Here is an 11120-nt window from a genome sequence, read left to right on the forward strand (position 1 = left end):
AAGTAAACAGGCATCAGTAGCATCATTACAAATGAATATTTATATATATATAGACATCATTAATAAAAATGAATACAATTATGATTAGAAATATTTACATATATTGAAAAAGCTGTAGGGCAGGAAGTGGGTAGAGCAAAGGGAGCAAGTCAGAGTGATGGGGAGGGGAGGGGGAGCAGAAGAAAAGGAGAACTTATTTTGGGAAGGTCTCCTGGAGGATACCTTTCAGTAGGTCTTTCAGTAGGGGCTTGAAGCAGGGAAGTGTGCTAGTTTGACGTATTTGAGGAGGGAAGGCTTTGCAGGCCAGAGGTAGGACGTGGGTCGACAGCGGGACAAGGCATAGTGAGAAGGTTAGTATCAGAGGAGTGGAGTGTAGGAGGAGAGAAGGGAGGTGAGGTAAGAAGGGGCAAGGTGATGGAGATCTTTGAAGCCAATAGTGAGGAGTTTTTGCATGATGCAGAGATTGATAGGTAACCACTGGAGACTTGTAAGGAGTGGGGTAACATGCCCAGAATGTTTCTGCAGAAAGATAATCCGGGCAGTGGCGTGAAGTATAGACCAAAGTGAGGAAAGACACTTAGTACAAGGTTTGGCCTATAGGAAGCACCTAAGCAATACAATTATTAGTAATTTTCATTATAAAGAAATTTCAGAGTTGGTGAGGGTAGAGTTGGTGAGGGTCAACAGAGAGGATGAGATCGAGTGTGTGTCCACGTTCTTGAGTGGGTAAGGTGGGGTGGAGCAGGAGGTCAAGGAGTTGAGGAGTGAGAGGAAGTGGTCAGCAGAAGGGTCATTGGGAACATCCACATGGATATTGAAGTCCCCAAGGATGAGAAGCAGCGTGGCTTAGTGGAAGGAGCTCGGGCTTTGGAGTCAGAGATCATGGGTTTGAATCCCGGCTCCGCCACATGTCTTCTATGTGACCTTGGGCAAGTCACTTAAATTCTCGGAGCCTCACTCACCTCATCTGAAAAATGGGGATGAAGACTGTAAGCCCCACATGGGACAACCTGATCACCTTGTATCCCCCACACCCAGTGCTTAGAATAGTTCTTTGCACATAGTAAGCACTTAACAAATGCCATCATCATTATTATTATTATTATGAAGGGATGCTTTCTCATGATATAATAGGGTTTTCGTAGACTGCACTTGGCTAACAGGAAAGACTAAAGCAAAATTATTTACAGATAAGCAGATCAATGAGGAGGGTGATAGAGGAGCCTTCCAAGAAAATCAGGAGCTTCCAGACAAGTCTGATTTACCATGTGCAGTCATGGAACACAAGGCACAGATCTGGGAAAATGCTGTGGAAGAAAGTCCAGCAACATGTGCCAACGGGTGGGATGTGAGAGATGAAAGAGACCAAAGAAGCAAAGCTCATGCCAGGAATGAGGGTCTTGGTGATAGGGAGAAGAGTTGTATTTTCAATCCTGATAGGAAACCCAGGCAGAGGAATGGATATGGAAGGGAAAATGAAGAGTTCAGTTTCATTCTTATGAAATTGAAGCTTCAGGGAGACATTCCTGCACAGATCCCTGGGAGTCAAGTAGAAATGTGAGATGGCAGAGGATGTTGGAATTTAATACTATGAGATAGACTGGAGAGTTACTGCTTGGCCTGGGTAGCTGAAGCCATGGGAGCAGATGAGCTTTCCAAAAGTAGTGAGTGCAAAGTGAGATGAGAAGGGGGAAAAGAATGGAGTTTTGAATGAAACCCTCATTTGTGTCCCCTGTCCCTGGCTCCTGTGTGCTCTGCTGACTCCATGTCCCACACATATCTTTCCTTTTAACGTTTCTTCTTACCCCTCTAAAAGGGAAAATTGCAGAATGGACAGGAAGTGCACTAGGAGCCAGAAAAAAAGGACAACAATGGAAATGAGTGTGACAGAAATTCACTTGAACGTTTACATCCTCTCAATAAATGAATCCTCAGGACCTGACTTGTCCTTGAAGCACACACAACCCTAGGTTGTGTCTGAAAAACTGTTCCTTCCAAGGAACATCCCTTCTCAACAGGCAGTGTGGGACTGAAAGAAGTGAAGGGAAACTCTTTTCCAAAAGATGTGTCTCCAATCTGGTCATTCCTTATCTACACAGGGATGCCACCAGACTAGTTGAATGGTCTCCTACCTGTGGGAGCTCATAGAGTCCCAGGATGGTCGCCATGCTGTTGGACAGGGCAGATGTAGCTCCTCCGATGACAGCCCCGGACTTTTCCCGCCTCCCACAGCTGTAGTTAGGGATGGTCAGTCGTCCTCCCAACAGCCACATCAAGGCATCCTCTGTGGCTCTATGAGCATGGTGGTAGTTTTCGTGGACAATGAACCCCAGAGACACATTGGATAAAAGGCCAGGATCCTTGTTGATCTCCTCCACAGCAAACAGCAGGGCCAGGAAGTGCTGGAAGTCTTTGTAAACCCAACTGAAATGAGGCAGAAGTGTTAGCCCCCAAGGTCCACCCTGAACCCGCACCCTGCATTCCAGGGGACATGTACTACCGAGCGAACAGATCTGGTGCAAAGTCTAGTAGCAACAAGCATCACCCAGCCCAGGGCCCTGGATCACCTATACCAGCCACACTGCATCCCCTCCTGCATCACTCGTCCCAAGTCTTCCTTGTTCCTAAGCCGCAGCTCTGATGGATACCAGATGAGGGAGAGAGTGGAAGGAGTAGAGGGACATGTTTCTCCTTCAAACCCATGAGGGTGAATTGAGGGACAAGAACTGAAGGGAGAGAAGGAAGGACAGAGAGTCCAGTCTGTGTAGTGATGCTGAGGGTTCAGAATGCAGACTTGGATCTGTCTCAGGAGGGAGGTCAGAAACTCAGTGTTAGATGCAGTCACTGCCCAATCATCAATCACCACTGAAACGGAGAAAACAAAAGAATCAGTGGGCCCTGAGCTTGGGAGTCAGAGGACTTGGATTCTAATCCCAGCTCTGCCAAATGACTGCTGTGTGATTTTGGACTGATCATTTAACTTCTCTGTGCCTCAGGTACCTCGTCTGTAAAATGGGGATTAAAATCTCATCCCTCGTACTTAGACTGTGAGCCACATGGGAGATAGGGACTGTGTCCAACTAGTGTTTAGAACAGTCCTTGGCACATATTAAGTGCTTAGCAAGTACCACAATTAAATTAAATTAAATAAATATAACCACTAAGACAAAAAAAGCACAAACACTTACTGGGGAATATAGTTCTTCCTGTTACTGTTGTCGATGAATTGGACATTTTCGTTCTGAAAAACAGTCATGGTTTGCAGAGATAACAACCCTGTGATGACCAGGTCCCCATCCCTGTAGTAGGTCGCTGGATACTGTCTGTCCAGACAGCAGGGAGTCTTCTCTTCCCCCCTGGTGGAATGGGAAAGCTGGAGGAGCATAAACAAGATAAGCACAGAGGACATCAAGGTGAGGTGAGCCTAGGACCAGCTGTGAGGGATGACCAGAGCCAGAGTCAGAGTCTCGGGGCGGGGGGGGAGAGAGAGAGAGAGAGAGAGAGAGAGAGAGAGAGAGAGAGAGAGAGAGAGAGAGAGAGAGAGAGAGAGAGAGAGAGAGAGAGAGAGAGAGAGAGAGAACGGAGGGAGGGAGGGAGGGAAGGGAGAAAGACTTCCCCAATTCATAGGCTGGGTGACTAATAGAGATAAATTTCTACTTACTCATCCATTACCCACTTGGGCAATTTAGAGAATCACCATGACCAAGTGGAAATACTCTGAGCTGGGAGTCAGAAGACTGGTATTTAATCCCAGCTCCACCATTTGCCTGCTATATGGTCTTGGACAATTCACTTAACTTCTCTATGCTTCCGTTTCCTCATTGATAAAATAGAGATCAAATCCTACTCCCCCCTTCTTAGAAGGTGAGCCCTTATAGGGGTAGGGAGTATGTGCAATCTGAATATCTTGTTTCTACTCCAGCATTTAATACAATGCTAGAGACATAGCAAGGGCTTAACAAATACCATAAAAAACTCTCCCCACAATCTTTTCAAACTTGGCAAGGATATTCCCAGGCTCTCTTACTCTCCCCTCCTGAAAGGGCTCTGCCTAAGTCTTGCATGTAGGAGTTGTGCCTGTGGTCCTCCGTCCCAGTGCTCTTGGTCACGGAGGGTTCATAAATGAAGCTATTCTTGCAGCTCAAGAAACCATCCCGCTGTTCCACCTTCCCCTGACCACCCCTCTTCCCTCCACCCTGGCCCCATCCCCAGGCTCAGCATCACAGGAAGAGTCCAGGAATTGGCTGGGAGCCTCATGGACTCGGCCCCCTCTTGAGAGCAGAAAGGGCTGAAGCAGAAGACATCAGAGCTGAGAGGGTCTGAAATACATTTGGCCCTGGAGGCCAGGAGTTTGTATCCAGAAGATGCATTGCAATTATGCGGTGCTCTAGGTAGTAACTCAAGGTTCTAATAGGCTTTAAAACCCCAGAACCTTCCTTCTCAAAGTCCCAGACTGAGCCCCCTCCTTCTTCTTCCCCTCCTCCCCCTCCCCATCCCCCCCGCCTTACCTCCTTCCCATCCCCACAGCACCTGTATATATGTATATATGTTTGTAGGTTTTTATTACTCTATGTATTTATTTATTTTATTTGTACATATTTATTCTATTTATTTTATTTTGTTAATATGTTTTGTTCTCTGTCTCCCCCTTCTAGACCGTAAGCCCACTGTTGGGTAGGGACCGTCTCTATATGTTGCCAGTTTGTACTTCCCAAGCGCTCTGCACACAGTAAGTGCTCAATAAATACGATTGAATGAATGAATGAAAGGGGGAAATGTTAACAATTATCCACAATCCTCAGGATGGAGAAATGGCAGTAGTTCAGGCAGTTGTGGGATGGGACGAGGAGAAGCAGGCAGTGGGAATGGGAATTGTGAGTTCTCTGTAAGCAGATCATTAATTTCCTGAATACCTTTCTTTGGAATAATTAATTAATAGTATTAATTGAGCTGTTACCGTTATGCAGAGCACTGTATTAAGAGTTTAGGAGAGTACAATAAAACAACATAACAGACTAGGTAGACATATTTCCGTCCCCCAACAACTTATATTTTAGTGAGTGAGACAGGCATTAATATAAATCAATAAATTACTGCTAATGTACACAAATGTGGTGGAGCTTAGGAAGGGTGAAGAAAGGTAGTAAATCCAAGTGCAAGGGCAATGCAAAAAGACGTGGGAGAAGAGGAAATGAGAGCTTAGTCAGGGAAGGCATCTTGGAGGAGATGTCCTTTCAGTAAGGCTTTGAAGGTGGGGAGAGTAATTGTCCATTGGATATGAACAGGGTAGGAGTTCCAGGCCAGAAGCAGGATGTGTGTGAGTGGTTGGTGGCAAGATAGACAGAATTGAGGTACACTGATTATGTTGGCAGTGTAGTCAGTAGGTGGGCATTAAAGAGGTGAAGTGCCTAGGCTGAGTTGAGAAGGATAGCAGCACAATGGAGTAGCAGATGAGGAGGTGAGGTAGGAGGGGGCAAGTTGATTGAGTGTTTTAAAGCCGATGGCAAGGAGTTTCTGTTTGATGTGGGGGTGAAAGGACAACTGCTGGAGGTTCTTGAGGAATGGGGAAACATGGACTGAACATTTTGTCAGAAAAATGACCCTAGCAGCAATATGAAGTACGGATTGGAGTGGAGAGAGACAGGAGGCAGGGAGGTCAACAAGGAGGCTGATATAGTAATCAAAGAAGAACAGGATTGCTGTGGTAGCAGTTTGGTTGGAGAGAAAAGAGCAGACTTTAGAGATGTAGTGAAGGTTGAACCATCAGCACTCAGTGACTGATTGAATTTGGGGGTAGAATGAAAGAGAGGTGTCAAGGAAAATACCAGTGATAGGGGTTTGTGAGATAGGATAGATGGTGGTGTTGTCTATAGTGATGGGAGAGTCATGGGGATGGCAGGGTTTGGGTAAAAAGATAAGGAGTTCTGTTTTCAACATGTTACATTTGAGGTGACAGTAGGATATCCAAGTAGAGATGTCCTCCCTGGAGGCAGAAAGAAATGCAAGACAGCAGAGAGGAAGAGAGATCAGGGCTGGAGATGTAGATTGGGGATTTGTCTGTTAGTTGAAGCCATGAGAGTGAATGAGTTCTCCATGAGAGTGGGTGTAGATGGAGAAAAGAAGGGGACCCAGAACTGAACCTTGAGGGACACCCACAAATAGAAAGTGGGAGGCAGAGGAGGAGCCCATGAAAAAGACTGTAAATCAGTGGCCAGAGAGATAGGAGGAGAACCAGGAGAGGATTCTGTCACTTCTCACCTAGCACTTGTCCTGAGTGCCTGAGAGTAGGGGAAGGTGAATTCCCAGAGGCGGGCTCATGACAATTCCCAAATGTACATCTCCAGCCCTGATATTTCTCCCTCTCTGCCGTTTCACATTTCCTTCTGCTTTCAAGACATCTCTTCTTGCATGCCCTCCTGTCACCTCAAGCTTAACATGTCCAAAACAGAACTTCTTATCTTCCCACCCAAACCCTGTCCTTCCCATGACTTTCCCATAATCGTAGACTGCAGCACTATCCTTCCTGTCTCACCAGGTGTTATCCTTCACTCCTCTCTCTCATTCAACCCACATAGTCAATCCATCACTTAAGGTGGTGTCAGTCCCACCTTCACAAAATCTTCAAAATCTGCTCTTTCCTCTTCATCCAAACTGCTACCATGTTAATACAATCACTTAACCCATTCTACCTGGATTACTTTATCAGCCTCCTTGCTGACCTCCCAGCCCCTTGACTCTACCCACTCCAGTCCATTTTTCTCTCTGTTGCCTGGATCATTTTTCTACAAAACCCTTCAGGATATGTTTCCCAACTCTTCAAAAGACTTCAGTGATTGCCCAGCCACCTCTACATTCATTCATTCACTCATTCATACATTCATTCAATCATATTTATTGAGCGCTTACTGGGTGCAAAGCACTGTACTAAGCACTTGGAAATACGAGTCGGCAACATATAGAGACGGTCCCTACCCAACAACAGGCTCACATCAAATGCTCCTCACCATTGGCTTTGAAACACACAATCACCTTGCTCCTCCTACGTCACCTCGCTACTTTCCTACTACAACCTAGCCCACAACACTTTGCTGCTCTAATGCGAACCTTCTCACTGTGCCTCCATCTCGTCTATCTCGCTGCTGACCTCTCAACCACATCTTGCCTCTGGCCTGGAATGGCCTCCTCCTCAAATCCCACAAACAATTACTCTCCCCAGCTTCAAAGCCTTATTGGAGGTACATCTCCTACAGGAGGCCTTCCCTGACTATACTCCCCTTTCCTCTTTTCACATTTCCTTCTCCATCACTCTGACTTGCTTGCTTTGTTCTTCCCCCCTCCCAGTCCCATCGCGCCAAGTGTATGTATCTATAATTTATTCATTTATATTAATGTCTGTCTCCCTGACTCTGTACTGTAAGCTTGTTGGAGGCAGGGAATGTGTTTGCTTATTATTGCATTGTACTCTTCCAAGCACTTAGTGCAGCAGTAAGCACTCAAGAAATATGACTGAATAAATGAATGAACTCTCTGAACCCTTGGGAGAGAATGATGCCTTTGGTAGACACCATCCATGCCCATTAGGAGCTTACAGTCCAGAGGGGGAGACAGACAAGAAAAGCAATTCACAGATAGAAGGAGCAACAGAGTAGAAGGATTCACACATCATCAGGGCTCTGGAGTGGTGTGAATATCAAAGTGCTAGGGGGAATGAAAACAAGTGCATAAGGGATGCAGAAGGGAGAACTAGTGTGGGGAGATGAGAGATTAGTCAAGGAAGGTTTCCTGGAGGAAATACGGTTTTAGTAGAGCCTTGAAGATTGGGAGAGTTGTTGTCTGTCAGATATGAAGTGGGAGGGAGCTCTAGGCCAGAGCAGGGATGTGAGCAAAGGGTCAACAGTGAGAGAAATAAGACAGAGTACAGTAAATAGGTTCCTGTTAGAGGAGCAGAGTGTACTGACTGGGTTGTAGTGGGAGATTAGCGAGCATAAGTAGGAAGCATCAGATTAGATTAGGTTAGAGAAGCAGCGTGGTTCAGTGGAAAGAGCCCGGGCTTGGAAGTCAGAGGTCATGGGTTCTAATCCCGACTCTGCCACGTCTGCTGTGTGACCTTGGGCAAGTCACTTAACTTCTCTGAGCCTCAGTTACCTCATCTGTAAAATGGGGATTAGGATTGTGCGCCCCACGTGGGACCACCTGATTACCTTGTATCCCCCCAGCACTTAGAAAAGTGCTTTGCACATAGTAAATGCCTAACAAATGCCATCATCATTATTATTATTATTACTAGGAGGGGGAGGGCTGATTGAGTGCTTTAAAGCTGATGGCAAGGAGTTTCTGCTTGATGCGGACAAGAATGGGCAACCCCTGGGGGATTTTGATGTGTTAGGTACAGGACAATTTTCCAGAAATGATCCGGGCAGCAGAGTGGAGTATGGCCTGGAGTGGGGAAAGGCTGGAGGCAGGGAGGTCAGTGAGGACGCTGAACCAGTAGTCACTGTGGGTTATGACAAATGCTCGGACTTGCTTGGTGGCAGTTTGGATGAAGATGAAGGGGTGGGTTCTAAAGATGTTCTGCAGGTAGAACCAATAGGAGTTGGTGATAGATTGGAGATGTACGTTGAAAGACAGAGAAGAGCCTGAGGTTTGGGGTCCCCCTTGTCCCTACAACAGTAGATGCCACCCGGTGGTCACCATCTGGAACTGCTGCCGCTCCCACAGGCTTCAGAATCTTCTGTGAACTGAGCCGGAGCTCACAACACATGGGACCCAGGCTCCCCTCCTTCAATCTGCTCTTACAGAAAGGTTCCCAGCCCCCTACCCCAATAATCATTAATCATTATGAATTTGATATATGCTAGCCATGTGCCTAGCAGTGGGCTAAGCAGTGGGGGAGGCAAAAGATAATTATGTTGAAAACATTCTCTGTCCCACATAGGGCTCATGGTCCAGTAAGGGAGGGAGAAAAATGATTTAATCCCCATTTTACAGATGAGCAAACAGGAACAGAGGGGTTAAGCAACCCAGCAGAAAAGTGGTGGAGCCAAGAATAGAAACCAGCTCCTTCTAACCCGAGGCCAGAGCTCTATCCACTAAGCTTCACTCTTTCTCAGATCCAGCATCAGAAACGTTTTATCAAGCATTTGCATTACCAGCACAAAACTAGGGTTTAGGGAAACTGAGTAATCCAGGCCTCCTGGCCCACAGGAGGCTCACATTGAAAGGAGCTGGGAAGGACGATAGGAAAGATTCGATTCAAAACTTAAATCCAAGTTACATGCAGCGTCCCATGTTTCCACAGAGGAAATTCACTCCTACAGTAGCCCTAGACTCCATTTCTCCACAATCACCTGAGCTCAGTTAAGGATCCATGGCCTCCAAACCTCCTGTCTTCATACTCAATCAATCAGTCAATCTTACTGAACACCTACTATGTGCAGGGCACTGTACTAAACACTCTGAAGACTATAACATGACAATAAAACAGACAAATTCCCCACCCACAACGAGGCAGTTGAGAGTAACGTCATCAAGGAAGGCCTGGGCACTGTGCTGTGTGTCCAGGCACCCTTCTTTCCACCAGTCAGAACCCTCCTTATGAGTCTGCACAATTCCCATCCCCCCGATCACCCTGAAGCCAACTTCTGTTCTGGGGTCCGTGTCTATAACAGCTGACGGAGCAAAGGCTCATCCTGAAGGATTCTGGGAAAAGAAGTTAAGGTTACAGGCATGGAGTGAAGCTGGGGTCGTCCTACTGCACATAATTAAGAGGGATAAGGGGCAGTGCCCGTGAAGTGTGGTAGTGGTTGTTAATATTTTTATCTTTTACTTTCCAATAAAGTGGGACCTCCTCGTGGTCCAGGAATGTCATTCCATTATTCTGTACTTCCCAAGACTTGTATGTGGTGAACCTCTCAATAACTTGCCAGTAATAAGAACTGTGGTATTCATTCATCGCATACTATATGCCAAGTATTGTAGCAGGCACTGGAGTAGATACAAGATAATAAGGTAGGAAACAGCCCCAATCCCACATGGGGACTCATAACTTAAGTGACAGGGAGACTAGTTAATTAATCTTCAGTCGAGCAGTGCTATGCATTGAGCACTTCATTTGGGCAAAGCACTTTACTAAGCATGTGGGAGAGTACAGTACAGATGGTAGGCATGATCCATGACCCTCAATTCTTACTTTACATCTGAGGAAACTGAAGGAAAAAATAAGTTAAATGACGTCTACGAGGACATCTCTACTTGGATGTCCTCCTGTCACCTCAAACTTAACAAGCCTAAAACAGAACTTCTAATCTTCCTTTATCTTCCTCCCTTATCTTCTCCCCAACATCGTGTCCTTCCTCTGACTTTCCCATCACTGTAAATGGTACCACCAACCTTCCTGTCTCACAGGCCCATAACCTTAACGTTATCCTTTTCTTCCCTCTCTCATTTAACCTACATATTCAATCCATGACTAATCATGTCAGTTTGCCCTTTCCTCCCCATCTAAACTGCTACCATGTTAATACAATCACATATCATATCCCACCTTGATTACTGCATCATTCTCCTTCTGACCTCCCAGACTCCTGTCTCTCCCCACTCCAGTCCACACTACACTCTGCTGCCTGAATCATTTTTCTACAGAAAAGTTCAGGGCATGTTTTCCCACTCCTCAAAAATCTCTAGTGGTTGCCCATCCACCTCTTCATCAAACAGAAACTCAATTGGCTTTTTAACACACTCAGTTACCTTGCCCCTTCCTACCTTACCTCAGTACTCTTAGACAGCATGGCTCAGTGGAGAGAGCTCGGGCTTTGGAGTCAGAGGTTATGGGTTGAAATCCTGGCTCAGCCAATTGTCAGCTGTGTGACTTTGGGTAAGTCACTTTACTTCTCTGTGCCTCAGTTACCTCAGCTGTAAAATGGGGATTAAGACTGTGAGCTCCCCATGGGACAACCCGATCACCTTGTAAACTCCCCAGTGCCTAATACATTGTTTTACACATAGTAAACCCTTAATAAATTCCATCATCATTACTATTACTCTTCTAATAATAATAATAATTATTATTATTATGGTATTTGTTAAGCACTTACTAGGTGCCAACACTGTTCTAAGCGCCA

This window comes from Tachyglossus aculeatus, unplaced genomic scaffold (genome assembly GCF_015852505.1).
Source record: "Tachyglossus aculeatus isolate mTacAcu1 unplaced genomic scaffold, mTacAcu1.pri scaffold_1_arrow_ctg1, whole genome shotgun sequence".
NCBI lineage: Eukaryota > Metazoa > Chordata > Mammalia > Monotremata > Tachyglossidae > Tachyglossus > Tachyglossus aculeatus.